A 20,653-nucleotide genomic window follows, 5' to 3' on the forward strand; every position below is an offset into this window, starting at 1 on the left:
GAGTTAATAGGGACTGAGTAATCTACATTGGTTGGGGTCACCCTTTCCCATGCTTGTGTTGTGCAGATGCATACCTGTTCAAAATAACCAGTTGGAAACTTAGCTTCTGCCTGCTGAGTTCCAGATTTAAATGCTCCTGCTCCAAACAAAGCATCAAAATTCCATTCTACCTGTTTATTACTATTTTCCTGCGATTGTCTAGAGCATTCATCACAGAAGCATGCCTTCCATTGTAGGTAGAGGGGGTCTGGGAGTGCAGCTGAAGCCAGGTCTTTCCAGTCCTGGTGGGTGTTAAGGTGCTGGTAAAAACTCCTTAAAATGGACTTGGTCCATGGAGCATGAATTTCATCCTCCTTCACGGCTTGTCTGAGTTCTCTGAGCTCTTTGGAGGAGTATGGATGCCACACCTGAGGATTTTGTCTAGTTGGGGCCACATTTACCAGGAAGGTGTGAATTTGGTTCGATGACACTGGGGAGAGATCTACGGAAGTGGAAGGTGCTGTAGTGGCAGGGGAAACTGAACACTTATCTACATGGATGGAGCTCTTGGGGTGGGCTGCACATGGTTTAAAGTCCTTAAATGCTGAAAAAATATCCTTTAACTCTCGTATCTCAGCCACAAGGTCTCTTAATGATGAGGTATCAGCAGGGGGCAGGGTCAGAGAACTGGAAGCCTCAGAGGAAGCAGGGGGCGGGGCCAGAGAAGCGGAAGCCTCAGAAGAAGCTGAACCCAGGGCAGCAGGAGGCGGGGTCAGAGGAGGAGCTTCCGAACACGTGTATGTGTCTGTGGGAACGGAATTTTTGGGTCTAGCCGCTGATCGCTTAGGGCGTCTAAGTCTTAAGCACATGTGCTTTAACTCTCATATCTCAGCCTCAAGGTCGCTTATCCTCATGGCAGACCACATTGTACATATCTTGTAAGTGGCAATTATAGCTATGAGAACCCACGGTGTAGCAAAAATTAAAGTGTCTCTGAGAGCGAGAACCTGTCCCAGGAGAGAAGGAAATAATGTCTGGGACACCTCCTCATAAAATGAAAAAAATCCCATGGTGAGGGGAAACACAGGGCCACAGAGTCAGGCGGCTGCCACTTACCTGTGTCTGGGCGGCTTTTCTGGACCTCAGGCCGGGCGAGAGTGCGGGACACGTCGGGTGCCAGATGTTGTTGTGCATGGGCCGCGGAGAGTGCGTGGGCCGCGGAGAAGAGAGAGAGGGGGTCTGGAGCGAAGAGGAAACACAAATCTTTATTTGCGCTGGCACCTCAGAGTTGGGTGCTAGAGAGGCAGGTTGGGCCACGTGGAGGTAGCAAAAATGGCCGCCTCACACAGTAACCTTTCCTGCGTCTGAACACCGGAGTGAAGCGCTGGCAAGAGAGCGAGGTGCAGAAGAAGGGCTTTTATAGGAGTAGCTTTTGCGAGAATGGGAAGGGGGAGGAGTAACCATAGCACTCCAGGATAGGATAATAACTCTCATGAGAATGGGAGGGGGGAGGAGTAACCAAAGCACTCCAAATATCGCTGGGATATAGACAATGCCCTGAGGGCACAACATGGCTGAACAGGCACTCCGAGAATGTCCCAACTCTCGCAGGAACTAGCAGTAGCCTGAGGGGACAACATGGCAGATGTGACTGCATTGGCACAATTTCCCAGCAGAATAGTGCTCTTCTCTGCCATGTGTGTAACCTAGGTTCAAGCCCGGCCCACACTGCATTGAAGGAAGCATTAGGACTGTGGTCTCTTTCATTCTCTCTCTACTTCTCTGTCTCTATCTAAAATAAATATATATATATTATAAAAAAATAAAATGTGCTATTAGTTTCTCTTTATTTTATTTTATTGGAGACGGAGCTTGGAAGGGTCTTTGTTTTGGTTTGTACCATGCTGCTAATGACCAATCACCCTTTTCAATACATTGCCTGCCCTCTTGGGATGCCAATCAAACTTCAGTATCTTCTGGACAGTATCTTCGGTATACTGGATTGCCTCATCAAAGAAAAGCAAAAGTTCCATTAATTTGCCATATTCATAAATACTAGTATGAGCCCTTTATAATTTATCCTGAAGAGCTACACCATTAACCTTTTTCTCCAGGCAGGGCGTGAAAGTCTAATCAAGCCTGCCTGACTCTGAATGACACAGGGGTTTGAATGTGCATTATAATACATGTTTCTAAGTCAGCCCAGCAACCCAGCCACAGCAACATAAGACCTACAGTAGTTCCTTCTATGTCTCTTCTGAACAACAACAACAAAAAAAACCAGAAAAAGTCCTCTGGCTCCAAGTAACCTTTTTTCATAGATTAACCACTAGGTTGCTGAATTCACTGGAATTTCTTTTTTCTTTAATATTTTATTTACTTTTTTTAATGAGATATTAAGAGAAAAGATACAGAAGGAGGGAGGGAAGGAAAGAAAGAGACCAGCGCACTGCTCAACTCTAGCTTATGGTGGTGCCAGGTATTGAAACTATGGCCTCAGAGCTTCAAGAATGAAAGCCTTCTGCATAACTATTGTGCTGTCTCCCCAGCCCAATTTACCAGAATTTCAACTTGAACACTGTAACATATTATTTTCAAAACACACATGCATGCGCACACGCACACACACACACACACACACACACACTCACATGCACTTAAAGCCCAAAGTAATTTCAGGTCCCAGTACAGAGACAACTGTCTAGTGAGCTTCCAGTAAGTATTTATGGACTCAGACATTAATAGCTAACATTAACTGAGCTTTCTCTGCCTGTGTGTGTTGGGCATTGTCCTTAGAGTTCTGCAAATATTTTACTGAATATTCACAACAGCCCTAAGGTTAGCCCCATTTTATGATGAAACAGGGGCCAATGAGGAGCCCCAAAACTTTCCCAAGTTCAAGAAAGACAAGGAGCCTGAATCGGAACCCAACTCTATGTTAAGTGTTTCCAGAGCTAGAAGATTGCTGGCCTGATAGATTGTAGGCCTTACCATGCATGAAGCCCCAGGTTCAAACCCCTATACCACTCAGGAGTGCCATGGATGGTGGAAGAGTTCCTTCTTCCTCTCTGTTCTTCCCTCTTCCATCTTTTCCTTTTTGTCTCCCCAAGACAATGAAAGGACTAAGTTTGAGGAGACTGCTTAGTGGTATCACACATGCTTGGGGCCTGGGGTTCATTGGCTAGGGTCACCTAGTGAAAAAGAGATGGTACCAGGTTCAGTGTCCAGCCTGTCCTCTGCTGAGTCTTCCACCCAAAATCACGTCAGAGTCTTGGGAAGAAAAACAGCCAGCTCCCAAAACAATGGGTGCCCCCCAGTAATTTCCTTCTTGGCTTTCTCCACAGTGATTTTCATCTTGATTTTGCACCTCTAGATAGAATGGAGTGGTACCCACAGCAGCTTAAATCTACAGAGAACATCAAGTCTTGTTTCCTCAAGTGATTGATAAGTACAAGTATCAATATCCACATCCCCTGTATATGCAGCAATGAATAACAGGATTGTAATCTGAAGTGCATCTAAGATATAAATTGCTGAAGCATATGTTCCTGCTTGATTTTGTTTAAACATTGCCAAAAAAAAAAGTAATTGTAAAAACAAGTTGAAATCACAGAATTTTAGAAAGTTATCCAGAGGGACTGGGTGGTGGCACATCTGGTTGAGCACACATGTTACAGTGCACAAGGGCCCGGGTTCGAACCCCTGGTCCCCACCTGCAGAAGGAAAGTTTTGCAAATGGTGAAACAGGGCTGCAGGTGTCTCTCTTTCTCTTTCCCTCTCTATCTCCCCTACCCTCTCGATTTCTGACTGTCTCTATCCAATAAATAAAGATAATAAATTTTTTTTTTTTAAAAAGAAAGCTATCCAGAGGTCCTGTGGTTCAGCACCTTTATAATAAGGACAAAGTAATAGAAACCCAGGGGAATATACACATTGGCATGTGCAAGGACCTAGGTTCAAGCCCCCTGGTCCCCACCTATGGAGGCAGAGCTTCACAAGTGGTGGGTCAGTACTGCAAGTGTCTCTCCTGTCTTAATCTCCCTCTCCACTTCTCCCTGCTTCTCGCCCTCTGTCAAAAAGAAAGGAAAAGCAGCTGCCAAGAATGATGGAGCTGTGCAGGCACTGAGCCCCAGAAATAGCCCTGGTGGCAAAATGGAAAAAAGGAAGGGAGGAAAGAAGGAAGGAAGGAAGGAAGGAAGGAAGGAAGGAAGGAAGGAAGGAAGGGGAAATAGAAATGCAATGAGGGAGTCGGGGGTAGCGCAGTGGGTTAAGCACACGTGGCACAAAGCGCAAGGACAGGCATAAGGATCCCAGTTCAAGCCCCTGGCTCCCCACCTGCAGGGGCGTCGCTTCACAAGCAATGAAGCAGGTCTGCAGGTATCTGTCTTTCTCTCCCCCTCTTTGTCTTCCCCTCCTCGCTCCATTTCCCTCTGTCCTATCCAACGATGACATCAATAACAACAACAATAATAACTACAACAATAATAAAAAGACAACAAGAGCAACAAAAGGAAAAATAAACAAATAAAGTTTTTAAAAAAAAGAAAAGAAAAAAATGCAATGAGAGGACAGAAAGATAGTATAATGGCTATGCAAAAGCCTTCCATGCCTGAGGCTCTGCCGTCCATGGTACTCCCATGTGGCATAAAGATATGAACCCAGGGCCTCATGTATGTTAAGGCCTGTGCTCTAGCAGGCCAGCAATCTCCCAGCTCTGGAAACTCCTAATATAGAGTTGGGTTCAGATTTAGGCTTCTTGCCTTTCTTGAACTTGGTCCTCAGAAGCACCATAAGCCAGAGCTGAGCAGTGTTCTGGTCTCACACTGTCTTTCTGTCTGTATCTCTCTTTGTCTTTAAAATGAAATAAATATTTGATGGGCCTAGACCTTGAATAAATCCCTCTCTCCATTGTTACTGGTCATTTCTATCAGGAACAACAAAATAGACCCCTTTGTGAGCCCCCATAGGACCTTGCCCTTAACTTGAATCAACAATGGTAGAGAATGTTCCATCCTCCGAAGGGAGGATGGACAACATACTCTATGCTACACCTGAGGAAGATGGGTCCTGATATTGGAGCAACCTGGAATATTCCTACTCATGACCACAGAATGTGAGCTCAGATCTAGATGGATGCAGAGGTCACATAGGCTCCTAAGCTGATTATGGGCCCCAGAGCACATCAAATTGATGGGGTTTACAATCAACAATATTTATACCCCTTTCCTATATTAGGGAGCTACACTCTTCCCTGATCCAGCTTTCTGGTCTTTTTTCCAACCATGATATCATCTCCCTAGACAATAACTTGGATCCACCGGCATATAAGATTTCAGGCTCAGGGGGAAAAAGAAAAGAAAAAAAAAACTAGTATAGCCACAGGCCCTTTGGAATATAAGTAAAATATGCCTACTAGCTATCTACAAAATAGAAGACCCCCCCAACTCTTCATCTGCACTATTCCAGCCTTCAGGTCCATGATTGGTCAACAATTTGTTTGGCTTTGTATGTTAACTCTCTTTTCAGTCACCAGGTTCCAGATGCTAACATGATGCCAACCAGACTTCCCTGGACAGACAGCCCCCCAATGTGTCCTGGAGCTCTGCTTCCCCAGACCCCTTTTACACTAGGGAAAGAGACAGGCTGGAAGTATGGATCAACCTGTCAATGCCCATGTTCAATGGGGAAGCAATTACAGAAGCCAGACCTTCAACCTTCTGCATCCCACAATGACCTTGGATCCATACTCCCAGAGGGTTAAAGAAAAGGAAAGCTGGGTGGGGGTATAGCATAATGGTTATGCAAAGAGACTTTCATGCCTGAGGCTCTCAAGTCCCAGGTTCAATCCCCCACACTGCCATAAGCCAGAGCTGAGTAGTGCTCTGGTAAAAAATAAATAAATAAATAAATAAAGAATAGGAAAGCTATCAAGGGAGGGGATGGATAGAAAGTTCTGGGGATGGGAATTGTGTGATGCTGTACTCCTCTTATCCTATGGTTTAGTCAACGTTTCTTTTTATAAATAAAACATTTTTAATGAAATAAATAAAACAACAGTATCCAGGAGTCAGGTGGTAGTGCAGCAGGTTAAGTGTACGTGGCACAAAGCGCAAGGACTGGCTAAGGATCCCGGTTCAAGTCCCCAACTCCCCACCTGCAGGGGGGGGTCGCTTCACAGGTGGTGAAGCAGGTCTGCAGGTGTCTGTCTTTCTCTCCCCCTCTGTCTTCCCCTCCTCTCTCCATTTCTCTCTGTCCTATCCAACAAACGACATCAATAATAACTACAACAACAATAAAAAGGAGCAACAAAAGGGAAAATAAATATAAAATTATATATATATATATATATATAAACAGTAGCCATCTTTTCATCACACAAGATCCAGTTAGTTAAAGTCAGTTGGCAATGAGCAACTGTACATTGAGCAAACTGATCATGTCACTAGTTCCATAGCATAAATGCCTGCTTTGCACTGCTCTGCTCTGCTCTGCTCTGCTCTGCTCTGCTCTGCTCTACTCTTCTCTGCTCAAAATGGCCACAGCACAGCCTCACTGCAGAAGAGGAAGCCCAGGCTGAGAAAGAGAAGTCACTTGTATAGGGGACAGAGGGAAGAGTCCTCACCAGCAGAGAGTGAGAGATGCGTCCACTTGCTTGATCCTACCCAGATGCGCAGAGAAATCACAAAACCTTGGTGTGAACAAGCAATAAAAATAAATATTAGTGACCCAGGAGTGTTGGCTTCTCAAGCATGAGGTACTGAGTATTTTCTCTGACATCATGTGCTGGAGTAATGCTCTGGTTCTAGTTCTCTTTTTCTCACTAATGAATAAATAGGCATTTAAAAATAATAATGAGGGTCCAGGCAGTAGTACACCCAGTTGAGCTCATATGTTACAATGCCCAAGGACCCAGGTTAAAGCCCCCGGTCCTCACCTGCAGGGGATTTGCTTCACAAGCAGTGAAGCAGGTCTGCAGGTGTCTATCTTTCTTTCCCTCTCTCTATCTTCCCCTCCTCTCTCCATTTCTCTCTGTCCTCTCCAACAACAACAGCATCATCATCATCAGCAACAACAACAATAAAACAACAAGAACAACAAAAGGAAAAATAAATAATAAAAATTTAAAAATAAAATACTAATAATAAATAATATTAATAGCTTAGAATTATTTTCTTCCATTATGAAGCATTTAGCTCCAAGTGTGTGTGTGTGTGTGTGTGTGTGTGTGTGTGTGTGTGTGTGTGTGTGTGTGTGTCAGAGAGAGAGAGAAAAGAGAATCACTTCTTCTGGCAGATCTTTGCCTGACAGTATCTCCCAGGAACACATAGAGTTGGAAACCACTTACCTTAAAAGATGGTCCTATTCCTGCATGTTTCTCTCAATTCATATCAAATAATATTGTATCCGCCGATTGCAACCTAATCAACACAACGAGTGCCACCCCAGCATGCTTCACTTCAGACTGTGTCCAGAGACTTCAGATGTGGAATGACAACTTCAGCTTCATTACTTGGGTGAGACCTTTCCTTTCATAGTATTCTCTAATCCCATTCCAGGTGGTTCACTTCCTAACAAAGTCCCAAAACCTAGATATAGACCAGGTACCCTGAGATAGAGCATATGTTCACATGTATCCATAAACTGGGGCAAAATATATACCTGAAAGCAAAAGTACACAATAGTCTGCAGTGAGTACCCCCCAACACTTCATCTGCACTATTCCAGCCTTTAGGTCCATAATTGTTCAACAATTTGTTTGGCTTTGTAGGTTAACTCTCTTTTCAGCCACCAGGTTCCAGAGGCCAGCAGGATGCTGACCAGACTTCCCTGGACTGACGACCCCACCAATGTGTCCTGGAGCTCCGCTTCCCCAGAGGAAAAGAGAGAGGCAGACTGGGAGGATGGATCAACCAGTCAACGCCCATGTTCAGCAGGGAAGCAATAACAGAAGCCAGACCTTCCACCTTCTGCAACCCACAACAACCCTGGGTCCATACTCCCAGAGGGATAGAGAATGGGAAAGCTATCAGGGGAGGGGATGGGATATGGAGATCGGGTGGTGGGAATTGTGTAGAGTTGTACCCCACCTATCCTACGGTTTTGTTAATGTCTCCTTTCTTAAATAAAAAAATTTTTAAAAGATGGTCATAAAGAGCCAGTAAAATAACTCACTTGGGTTATACATTGCTTTGCTATTTGTGTGACCCATGTTCAAGCCAACCCACCACCACATTGGAGGAAGCTTTGGTCTCTCTCATTTCTCTCTCTCTCTTCCTCTCACTCTCTTTCTCTCTCTCCCTCCCTCCCTCCCTCCCTCTCTTTCCTTTCTATGTGTATACATGTGTGTTTTTTTAAAGAAAAATAAAAAAGGTCTCATTCCAGACATTTCCAATGGGGTACTATCATGCCAGGCCAGGTCAAAGGCTCCCTCTGTGAGCACCCACATGTTCTTTGACCCTTATATTTAAGCTTTTGTGAGAAGTTGCCTAGTTCTAAAGCACTGTCCATATTCTAAAGGGGTTGACCAGATAGTGTCTATATTATTCTCCTGAACCCACAAATAAAGTCTGATTTTATATATATGCTGGCAGCCTGGGAGATGACATAATGGATTAGGTGTGTTGGACTCTCAAGCATGAAGTCCTGAGCTTGGTCCCAGCATTGCATGATACTCTGGTTCACACCAGTCTTGTCCACATACTTTTGAATACTCAGTATTTTTTTTTTTTACAAATTTTTATAGCTTAAAAAAATTGTTTTAATATTTATTTACTCCCTTTTTGTTTCCCTTGTTTTTATTGTTGTAGTTATTTTTGTTGTTGTTATTGATGTCGTTGTTGGATAGGACAGAGAGAAAATGGAGAGAGGAGGGGAAGACAGAAAAGGGGAGAGAAAGACACCTGCAGACCTGCTTCACCACCTGTGAAGCAACTCCCCTGCAGGTGGGGAGCCAGGGACTTGAACCGGAATCCTTACACTGGTCCTTGCACTTTGTGCCACATGTGCTTAACCTGCTGTGCTACCGCCCGACTCCCAAATGCTCACTATTTTTTTCTGAAAAACAACCCCAGGTACCACAATCTTGCACATGTTGAGTGACCTCTCTGGCCTAAAGTTTATTCTTTTATTTATATATATTTTAACCAGAGTCCTGCTCAGTTCTGGTTTATGGTGGCACTGGGGATTGAGCCTGGACCTTGTAGTGTCAGTCATGAAAGCCTGTTGTGTGAACAGCTGTCCTGTCTCCCTGGCCCTGTCCTATTCATTTTTAGAGTGAGAGAGACAAGAAAGAGAGGAAAGGGGTCGGCAACATAGTGCACCTAGATAGTGCTCTGCTTTGCCACGTGTGTAACCCAGGTTTTAACCTGGCCCCCACTAAATTGGAAGAAGCTTTTGTACTGTGGTATCTGTCTGTCTATCTATCTATCTATCTATCTATCTGAAAAAGAAGAAGAGAGGAGAGACACCACTGCACTGCTCCATCATCCATCATAGTGTCTCCTATTCATTTCATGGTGTTTGAACGCCGGACACCATAATACACATCAGGGTGGAAACTATTAGGAATGACTATTTTGATGTGATCATATCTTTGGTTGGTTGGTTTTTAGATAGAGGAAGAGAAGGAGGAGGAGAGAGAAAGAGACAGAGAGAGACAGAGAGAGAGAGTTGCAGGACTGCTCCACCACTTGTGAAACTTCCCTCCTATAAGTAGAGGCCAGGGGGTTGAACCCAGGTCCTTGTGCATGGTAACATGTACATTCTACTGGGTGTGCTACCACCCAGTGTTCCCCACCCACACCATTTCTTTTTCAGCCACAAATCTGCTTAGAAGCTTTGCACCTCCAAAGAAAGATCTGGAAATGGAGTCTTTACTGCAGTTGCATTTCCAAGAAGCTCCACAATTCTTGTCAGAGCCCCCTGTGTCTCCCTCGCCCATCATCTTATCTGAAGAATATGCATTGGATAAAGAGACGCCAAGAGCCATGACAACACCAAGCTAGATTTAGCAGGGCAGACAAGCTGCCCTGCTAGACTTACTTTGTGGTTAAAATAGAGAAGGAAGATTTAGGAAGGGAGAGCTAAGTTTGGAAGGGTGAGAGGGAAGGGCCTAGAATCAACTTTCAGCTGGGCAGCTGGATGGAAGACATTCGTTAGCAAGTTATCTATGCCATCGCAGAGCACCCCTCTCAATTTCTCTCTGTCCTGTCAAATGAAAAAAATAATAAATAAGCATCTTTTAAATCTCTATTATCCAGTAAGGAATCTAGTTCAGTGACAGAGCACAGGGTTTGCATGTGTGAGGTCCCACATTCGATCTCTGCCACCCACCAATACCCAGAGCTAAGTGGTGCTCTAGTTCTCATTCTCTCTCACTCCCTCCCTCTTTCTCATAAAAAGAAGCACATCTTTTTCTGAAACAATACTATTATCCAATACATATCACTCAATCCAGCAGGATAATCCGCCTCCTCTAGATGTGTTGGGGGGGAATGTAGCCTTGCTTGTCCCCTCAACTTATTCCCCTGCTCCCTCACCACAGTGAGCACCTGTCTGTGTGACCTGGGTCTCACATCAAGCCTGCTACTCCAAAGTAGCACTCCCAGCTAGTGGATTATAAAGTAATAAAATTCCCTGGACCCAGCTGGCAGCTGGCTGAGTTGTTGGTTACCATGGTGACACAGAAGCAGTTCTCCTGTGTAAAATAACCCCCCCACACACACACACAAGTGTACACACCACCAGCACCACAGAAGATCTGCAGGCCTCACCCCAGTCTACTCCAAAAAGTGACATCTGTGGCCTGTACTGGGCAGGGGGTGCTGGGCAAAGGCTGCAGAGAGCCCCTGAGCTCGTTAGAAACTTAATTCAGGCTCCGTGTGTTTCTCACACACAGCATAGGGGCTTACCTCATAAGCATGACTCAAGAAACAGAGTGGCCAGAAGGTTGTGTAGTGAATAAAGCACTGAACCAAGTTCAATTCCTGGTGTCATACATGCTTCTCTCTCTCATTAGTAAATAAATACATCTTTAAAAAAAAAAGATGAAATAGCTCACAGTGTGTTGCTTTGCCATGTGTACGACTGAGGTTTGAGCCTTAAAGGAAGCCTCAGTCTTGTGGTCTCCTCTCTCCCTGCCCCCCACCATCTCTGTCTTTAAAAAAAAAAAAAATAAGGGAGTTGGGGATTTTCTGTTCACATCACGCTAGACTTTGGCCGGCCTAGAGATTGAACATGGTGCCTCAGGTATGCTTGGTCCTCTACCACTGGGCTACCTCCCAAGCCTTGTCCGAAGGATTTGCTGTAAACCAAATAATCTGGCACTAGACATGGAATCAGTGAGGCAGCTCAACTGGCCCTGTGATACAACTGAAGCCACTCCACACACACACTTTGGGGAGGGCCTCCCTGCATCCCCTCAGTCCGTGTCCTCCTGTGCTTCCAACTTGGAAGGCTTGGAGTGGTTCCTAAGAGATTGTCTGGACAGCCTGGATGTGCTTCTCCTGACTTTGACTGGGTTCCTGAGTTAGGGAGGAGATAGGGTGGTCCTTGCAGCCCCAATTTCTCTCTGGAGTCTCCCTCTCCTCCATCTGCAGCTGTCACAGCACAGCAGCCGGACTCTGGCCCTCATTGCTTCTGGTCCTGCTATTACAGGGCAGGGATGGGAGCTGGCAGAAATTCCAGTAAATCAGAACCTATGTGATTCTATTGTTTCCCATTTTCCCTTGTTCTTTAGAGCAGCTTAGAGATAAAAGAGAAAGACACCCCCTCCCCCTTGGGGTGAGCTCCTTTTGTCTCCTTAGAGGAGAACTAGAAGTTAGGTCCCAGGAATCTGGCTGTGAGTTACCTACTGTTAGAACTCTGCTAGGTCCCAGGCTAGCCCAGCACACAGATCCCCAGAGCTGACTAGATGTGTCCCTCTGGCCAGTCCTGTGTAGTGCTGCAGCCTCTGCTGTCCCCCAGAGGTCACACTGAGTATTGCATATAAGAGCTGGGAGTCCTCTGCCCTCCATGTGTAGAAGATTCTTAAGAATGGGGCACCCCTTTGTTAGCCAGTTAGGCTACAAATGCTGCAGTGGTAGTGGGAGGGGCAGCAGGCATATCTAAAGGTGATTTAGATCACTCAGTTTGTGATGGTTTGTAAAGGCAGCCAGGAAATCTAATCCATTGGCTATTCTCTGTAAGGGGGTGCTCTAACATTTATAAGAGTTTAAGGGACCTGGGTGGTGGCACATGCTACAATGCTCAAGGACCTAGGCTGACGACCCCAGTCCCCACCTACAGGGGGAAAGCTTCAGAAGTGGTGAAGCAGTGCTGTAGGTATTTCTCTGTCTCCTTCTCCATCTCCCCCTTCCTCTCAATTTCTGGCTGTCTCTATTCAATAAATAAATAAAGATAATTAAAAAAATTTTTTTAAGTTTAATCATTGTTTTGTTTTTGTTTTTGACTCCAGGGTAGTCACTGGGGTTCATGTCTACACTATGAATCTACCACTTCTGGTGGCCCTTTCTTTCTGTCTTCCTTTCTTTTTATTTGATAGGACAGAGAGAAACTGAGAGACAAGGGGGCAACAGAGAGGGTGAGAGACACCTTCAGACCTGCTTCACCACTTGTGAAGTGTCTCTGCTGCAGATGGGGAGCAGGGACTCAAACCTTGGTCCTTGTGCAGGTACTGTGTGTGCTTAACCAGGTGCGCTACGGTCCAGCCGCCTTTAATCACTGTTTAATGTATATAGACCACTACTCAGTGCTCATCCTTGGGGCCAATTTTCTTAAAGAGAGAGAAAGGAGAGTCACCTCAGCACCACTCTAGCATCCACAGAACCACTCACCCCCAGTGCTACCATCCATGGTGTTGCCATGTGGTGCCAGGGTTTGACCCCAGGAGCCCAAGCATAGCAAGCTGTGCACCCTACAGTAGTTTTGAAAGATTTATTTATGTATTCACTGTGTCACCTCTTGGGCCATCCTACAATATTATTATTACTATTTATTCCCTTTTGTTGCCCTTGTTGTTTTATTGTTGTAGTTATTATTGATGTTGTTACTGATGTCATTGTTGTTGGATAGGACAGAAAGAAAGAATATGGGAAACTGGGGAATGTTATGCATGTACAAACTATTGTATTTACTGTTGAATGTAAAACATTAATTCCCCAATAAAGAAATAAATTTTTTTAAAAAAGAAAGAAAGAAAGAAAGAAAGAATAGAGGAGGGAAAAGACAGAGAGGGGAGAGAAAGATACCTGCAGACCTGCTTCACTGCCTGTGAAGCAACTCCCCTGCAGGTGGGAAGCTGGGGGCTCGAACCAGGATCCTTATGCTGGTCCTTGTGCTTTGCACCACATGCACTTAACCTGCTGCTCTATTGCCTTACTCCCTTCCTACAATAATTTTTAATACATCACAGTCTGCTTTCAAAATAGCAGGGGGTTGGCAGTGGTGCACCAGGTTAAGTGCATATAATTTGAAGTGCAAGGACATGAAATGATCCCAGTTCAAGCCCCCAGCTCCCCACCTATAGAGAGGGACACTTCACAAGCAGTGAAGCAGGTCTGCAGGTGTCTTTCTATACCCCCTATCTTCCCCTCCCCTCTCAATTTCTCTCTGTCCTATCCAATAAAATGGGGAAAATGGCCACCATGAGCAGTGGATTTGTAGGCACCCAAGTGATAATCTTGGAGGCTGCTAGACTAGCGTTGCGGGCGGGAGAGAGGATCCAGGAACTTGTGGCGCGTGGTAATACACTTCTTTATTCACATGGGAACGCCCCAGAGTCGGGTGTGAGCACAGTGGGTTAAGCCACGTGGCACCAAACCACTGAGCCGCCTCCTGCTCTGCACGCCAGCCCTTCTTCAGGTCAGGAAAAAGAAGAGAGCGAAACCAGGAACAGAAGTGGGTTTTATGGGATAAAACCAAAAGTGGCAAGTCGGGGATGGAAATGGCTAGGAAAGGGGTGGAGAAAAGAAAAAGGCTGGGAACTTCCTTAGCTACGGTTACTATGCTTTTAGCTGGCAGGAATTAGCAATACCCTGAGGGGATAACGTGGTGGGGAGGAGACCTTTAGTCATTTCTAAGACAAAGCAGAAGATTGGTATGTAATAATACTTGCATGGAAATATGGTGGTTTGTGGGCCCTGCCAATGTTCAACCACATCTGCACAATTTCCCAACATCTCCCTTTCTTTTTATCTAATGGCCACAGTATCAGGAATGCAGGGTGCTTTATGAGACAGGGAGTCTGATAGGATGAGGCACACCTTTGAGATTACTACTGTCCCTCCTTGCTCAGCCTCTCAGTAGAGAGAGACTAACAGGATACACACACTCCTCAGGTTCAAGCCCTGCCAAGCTCAACCACATCCTCACAATTTCCCGACAGGAGGCAAAAAAGATAAAAATTCTACAAACTCAGATATAGTCTAAAAAACTAAGAGTACACTTAAAAGTTTCCCCTCCAGGGGTTGGGCAGGAGTGCACATGGTAGAGCACACATATTACTAGATGGAAAAATATCAGTTCAAGCCCCCAGTCTCCACATGCAGGTAAAACCTTTATAAGTGGTGAAGCAGTGTTGCAGGTGTCTTCTTTCTCTCTTCCTCTCTGTCTCCATTTTCCCTCTTGACCTCTGTCTATAGCCAATAAAATAAAAATACAATATATATTCAAAATAATTTTTAAAATTCTTCCCTCTCATCTTCTGTGCTGCATTTTGGATTTTATCTCTATTGATAAGCTTCCAAGTATGCTGCATCTTAAAAAATATTTGCTTTAAACAATTTTATTCAGAGAGATTTTTTTTTCCTCCAGGGTTATTGATGGGGCTCAGTGCATGCACTACAAATCCACTGCTCCTGGAGGCCAATTTTTCCCATTTTTTGTTGTCCTTATTGTTGTTATTGTTGTCATTGCTATTGTTGGACAGGACAGAGAGAAATCAAGAGAGGAGGGGAAGACAGAGAGAGAGGGGGTAGGAGTGGTCTTGAACCGGGATCATTATGCCAGTCCTTGAGCTTTCCACTTAACCCACTGTGCTACTGCCCTGGCCCCCCCAGAGATTTATAATTGAGGAAGTTCTCTTGTCTATTGTTTATCTTCTCTTAATCTCGTCATTCTCATTTGCATATGGCATTAATTTTACATTTTAAAGTATTAAACTTCATTTTGCTTCCCCCCTCCTTTTAACTGGTGCACTATTCAGCTCTGGTGGTACTGTGTATTGAACCTGGGACCTCAGAGCTTCAGGCATACAAATCATTTGTAATCTCCCCTACCCTTTTGTCTAACCTTTAAAGCAGGTCTGCTCGTAGCAACATTTTCTGTTTCTGCTTTCCTAGAGGTATCTTCATTTTGCCTTTCTTTTGCAGAATTTTTTTTTCCAGATATAAAATTTTAAGTTGTTGGGCTTCATTTTCACATTTCAGGTTCAGCTCATTTCCTTTTGTCTCCAGGTCTGCATTGTCTCTGAGAACAAATAGAGGAATTCTTTCTTTTGTGCAACTGCCTGTCATTTACATATTTTGTCTGGTTGCTTTGAAGATTTTCTCTTTCTGCAGCAATGTCCCACTGATGTTCCTTTGTGTGGTTTTTGTGGGAGGGTGTGTTTATTCTACTGTGTGCTTATTTATTTAGCTGCTTAGATAACTTTCTCTCTCATTGCTTGTCTCCACTTCTCACCTTAGCCACTGTCTTGAAGGTGTGACCCATGTAAAAACCAGGTGCACAGATGGAGCACACAAGCAAGGTGGAAAGTACCAGAGGCAGTCCAGGGCCCAGCTGCCGTGTTGGACTTCTTCCTGTAGGTCACAGGACAATGACCTCTGGTATAGGTGTAACTGGTGGGCTGTCCAATTGAGAACATTAACCACATGACAGGAAATGGCTCAACCAATAGAGTGCATACCTTATCAAATGTAAGGCCTTGGGTTTGAACCTTGCTACCATATGGGAACACCATGCACAGATAGTGTCATGGATAGTGGAGCTGTGTTGTGGTGTCTCTCCTCCCCGCCCCCCTCTAACATAAAGAATAAAAAATTAGCTTGGGGGGGCCCCAGGAGGTGGCACAGTGGATAAGGCACTGGACTTTCAAGTATGAGGTCCCAAGTTCAATCCCAGGCATCCCATGTGCCAGAGTGATGCCCTGATTCTCTTCCCTCTGCCATTAACAAATAAATCAATAGAGTTATGGGGAAAAAAAAAACATGATGGTTATGTGCTGGGAAATTGTGCAGATGCAGTCACATCTGCCATGTTGCCCCCTCAGGCTATTGCTAGTTCCCACGAGAGTTGGGACATTCTCGGAGAGCCTATTCCGCCATGTTGTACCCTCAGGGCATTGTCAATTCCCCACGATAGTTGGAGTGCTTTGGTTACTCCTCCCCCTTCCCATTCCCACAAGAGTTATTATCCTACCCTGAAGTGCTCTGGTTACTCCTCCCCATTCTCAGTCTCACAAGAGCTCTTCCCATAAAAGCCCTTCTTCTTCCGCACCTCACTCTCTTCCCGGCCCTTCACTTCGGTGATTAGACGCAAGGAAGGTTGCTGTGCGAGGCCGGCCATTTTTGCTACCTCCATGTGGCCCAAACTGTTGCTCTCTCACCCAACTCTGAGGTGCCAGCACAAATAAAGGATTGTGTTCCCTTTCTGCTCCAAACCTCCTTTTTCTGCATCCCACAGCCGAAAGTGACACCTGGCACCCAACGTGTGAATGGGAAGGGGGAGGAGTAACCAAAGCATTCCAACTATTGCAGGGAATTGACAATGCCCTGAGGGCACAACATGGCGGAACAGGCTCTCCAAGAATGTCCCAACTCTCCTGGGAACTAGCAATAGCCTGAGGGGGCAACATGGCAGATATGACTGCATCTGCACAATTTACCAGCAGTTATGCAAAGGACTTTCATGCCTGAGGCACTGAGGTTCTAGGTTTAATCCCCAGCACCACCATAAGCCCGAGCTGAGTAGTGCTGTGGGAAAAATAAATTAATTAATTAAAAATAAATACTAAAACATACAAACAAATCTTTAGAAAAATTAACAAGGGGGTTCTGTGCATTGAATATGTGCTGCAAGAGTGAGAATGTGAATGAGAGAGAGAGAGAGAGAGAGAAAGAGATAGGCCTGGGAAGGCTGGTCAAAAGTGATACTACGGGGCTGGGCAGTAGCACAGTGGGTTAAACACACATGGCACAAAGCACAAGGACTGGCATAAGGATCCCGGTTCGAGCCCCCATCTCCCCACCTGCAGGGGGGTCGCTTCACAAGCAATGAAGCAAGTGTGCAGGTGTCTGTCTTTCTCTCCCCCTCTGTCTTCCCCTCCTCTCTCGATTTCTCTCTGTCCTATCCAACAGCAACAACAGATATAATAATAACAACCACAAGGGCAACAAAATGGGAGAAATAGCCTCCAGGAGCAGTGGATTCATAGTGCTGGCACTGAACCCCAGCGATTACCCTGGAGACAAAAAAAAAAAAAAAAAAAAGCAAACCTACATTGTCACATTTAAAAAGCAATGACCAGGGAGCCGGGAGGTAACAAAGCTCAAGGACCAGCATAAGGATCCCAGTTTGAGCCCCCAGCTCCCCACCTGCTGGGGGGAGGGTCATTTCACAAGTGGTGAAGCAGGTCTGCAGGTGTCTATCTTTCTCTTCCTTCCACTGTCTTCCCCTCCTCTATCGATTTCTCTCTGTCCTATCCAACAACAAAGACAGCAATAACAACAACAACAACAACGATAAACAACAAGGGCAACGAAAGGGGGAAAAATAGCCTCCAGAAGCAGTGGATTTGTAGTGCAGGCACTGAGCTCCCTTGATAACCCTGGAAGCAAAAAAAAAAAAAAAAAAAAAAAAGCAATAACCAAACAGACAACTGGCCAAAGAAGTCATGGGATTTATATGGGAATACTACTCCGCAATTAAAAAAAAAGATGAGATTACGTCCTTTGGAACAAAATAAATGGAATTGGTAGTGATTATGTTTAGCGAAATAAATAGAGAGATGAAAGAGAGCTACCAGATGATTTCACTTATGTGTGGAATCTAAAGAACTGATACACATGAACTTGCAAACAAACAAAAAACACAGAAGCAAGCAAAGTGTTTCTAAGACTTGCGAGAACTATGCTGGTTATCTTTGGGAGGTGGGAGGGTGGTGTGGAACTTTACATAATATTCACAGAATATTGCAACCCACTATTAATTATAAATAAAACACTGGGGGGCAGAACATGGTCAGGACAGAGGAGCCAGCATAATGGCAAAAAGTCTCTCATGCCTGAGGTTTCAAAGGTCACAGGCTCAGTCCCTCACACCACAATAAGCCAATACTCTAGTAAAAGTAATTTTTTAAAAATTAAATTAAAATAAAAACAGTGACCACTGACCAGAGTGACCATGTGTGTGAGATCTCTGAGGACATCTTTGTCCTGGGAAAGATGGATCCATAAGCCAAAAAAAAAAAAGACAGACATGTCACATAAAACCCACACAAGATGAGCCCCTGGTAATAACTAGCATGTGAGGAGAGAGATCTGTGCTATCTGATATGTCTGGGAGCGTTCCAGTGGCTTCCAGGCGGGGGCCCCCAAATCAGAATCCAGAAGGTTTTTTTGTTTGTTTGTTCGTTTGTTTTGCAGCCGGCAGCGCCGCATGTGCAGCCGGGAATAGGCCACTAGATGTCGCTCTCCTCCCGCTTGAGGTTCGGAGAGAGACTAGAGTACCATTTTTTAAATATTTACTTATTCCCTTTTCAGCTGCCCTTGTTGTTTTATTGTTGTAGTTATTATTGTCGTCGTTGTTGGATAGAACAGAGAGAAATGGAGAGAGGAGGAGAAGACAGAGAGGGGGAGAGAAAGACACCTGCAGACCTGCTTCACCGCCTGTGAAGCGACTCCCCTGTAGGTGGGGAGCCGGGGACTCGAATCCGTATCCTTACTCCGGTCCCTGCGCTTTGCGCGGCCCGGCATGCGCTTAATCCGCTGTGCTACCGCCGGACTCCCTCGCTTGAGGTTCGGGACCACCACCCAGGAAACTGGTATTTTGGCAGCGTGGGGTGACTGTACTGGCTTCTCTCTGCCACAGAAAGGTCAGCCGGACAGAGACAGGGAACTTGTGACAGGCCAGGGTAACTTCAGGAGCTCTGTCCCCTGGACTTGGTAGTGTGCACATGTTACCACGCATGAGGATTTGGGTTCAAGCTCCTAGTTCCAACCCGCAGGGGTTATGGCGGTGGAGTAGAGAGAGAAAAGGGGATCCAACAAAGGAAGGGAGCAGCTCCATACAGCTGCTTCTAGAGCCATTTCTCCTGTTCCCAAAGCAAGACTTCATAGTTAATCTTCTCTAATTTTATTTCATTCTTTCACGGTTGTTAGCATAGTAGTTATGCAGTAGCCAGAGCTGAGCAGTGCTCGGGTAATAAATAAATAAATCTAGAAATATCCATTTTAGTTTATGCTTTTTTATTTATTGTTATGTTTTGCCACCAGTATTATCTCTAGGTCCCCATGCCTGCACAATTCCACTGTTTCTGGTGGCCACCCCTCTCTTTCTTTCTTTCTTTCTTTCTTTCTTTCTTTCTTTTTTTTTCCCTCCAGGGTTATTGCTGGGGCTCAGTGCCTACAGTACAAATCCAAGCTCCTGGAGGCCATTTTTTCCCTATTGTTGCCATTGTTGTTTATCATTGCTGTTGTTAGTATTATTGTTGTTACTGTTGTTGGATAGGACAGAGAGAAATGGACAGAGGAGGGGAAGACAGAGAGGGAGTGAGAAAGACCTGCTTCACTGCTTGTGAAGCGACACCCCCACCACCACCGCAGGTGGGGAGCCGGGGTCTCGAACCGGGATTCTTATGCCGACCCTTGAGCTTTGCGTCATATGCGCTTAAACGCCCAGCGCCCCTTTCTTTCTTTTAAATTTTGATAGAGAATAGAGAGAAACAGAGTAATAAATTTTCACGTCTAAGGCTTTGAGGTCCTGGGTTCAATCTCCAGCACCACCATGAGCCAGAGCTGAGCAGTGCTCTGGTTAATAATAGTAATATAAAAGAACAGGAAAACAGATGAATAAAAGGAGCTGTATTTCGGTTCCCATTGGAAAAATGACTGATGGCCACAAGATGGCTACCATAGCTCTGGTCACCATGATCACAATCCAGGACAGAAAACGGGGATAGAAAGGCTAGAACCAAGAAGCTCCTTCTTCCTGTTGGTTTCTTTTATCAAGAAGCAAAAAGAGTTTCCTTTCTGGAAACCCTCTGCAGACTCCCTTACACCCTACTACCCAGAACTGAATCATCAGTAGAGTGTGTAAAAGAAATGGGGAAATTGAGTGTCTGGCAAAAAAGAGAGTGGCAGAGAAGGTAGATAGCTGACAATAACGATGAGGTCAAAAAGACAAGAGAAGTGTGGAAATGGGAATTGTGTACACCCAGGATGACATCACCCACCTGCCTGGCCAAATTTCCAAGCATCTTCCAAGAGTGGGACAAACTGGGGTTGCTCTTTTGTGGCTTGGAGTCACCCTCACACCACTGCATGAAAGATGAAGTTTTGGAAAGTGATGGAGAGAATATCCCTGCCACATTTACAACTTCCATGCACTGAATCCAGTCTTCTTTGACTCCTTCCCTGGAGGGCCCACCATGCTCCAGACCTGGCCTCAACTCTGGGCA

Source organism: Erinaceus europaeus, unplaced genomic scaffold, assembly GCF_950295315.1.
Source record: "Erinaceus europaeus unplaced genomic scaffold, mEriEur2.1 scaffold_331, whole genome shotgun sequence".
Lineage (NCBI taxonomy): Eukaryota > Metazoa > Chordata > Mammalia > Eulipotyphla > Erinaceidae > Erinaceus > Erinaceus europaeus.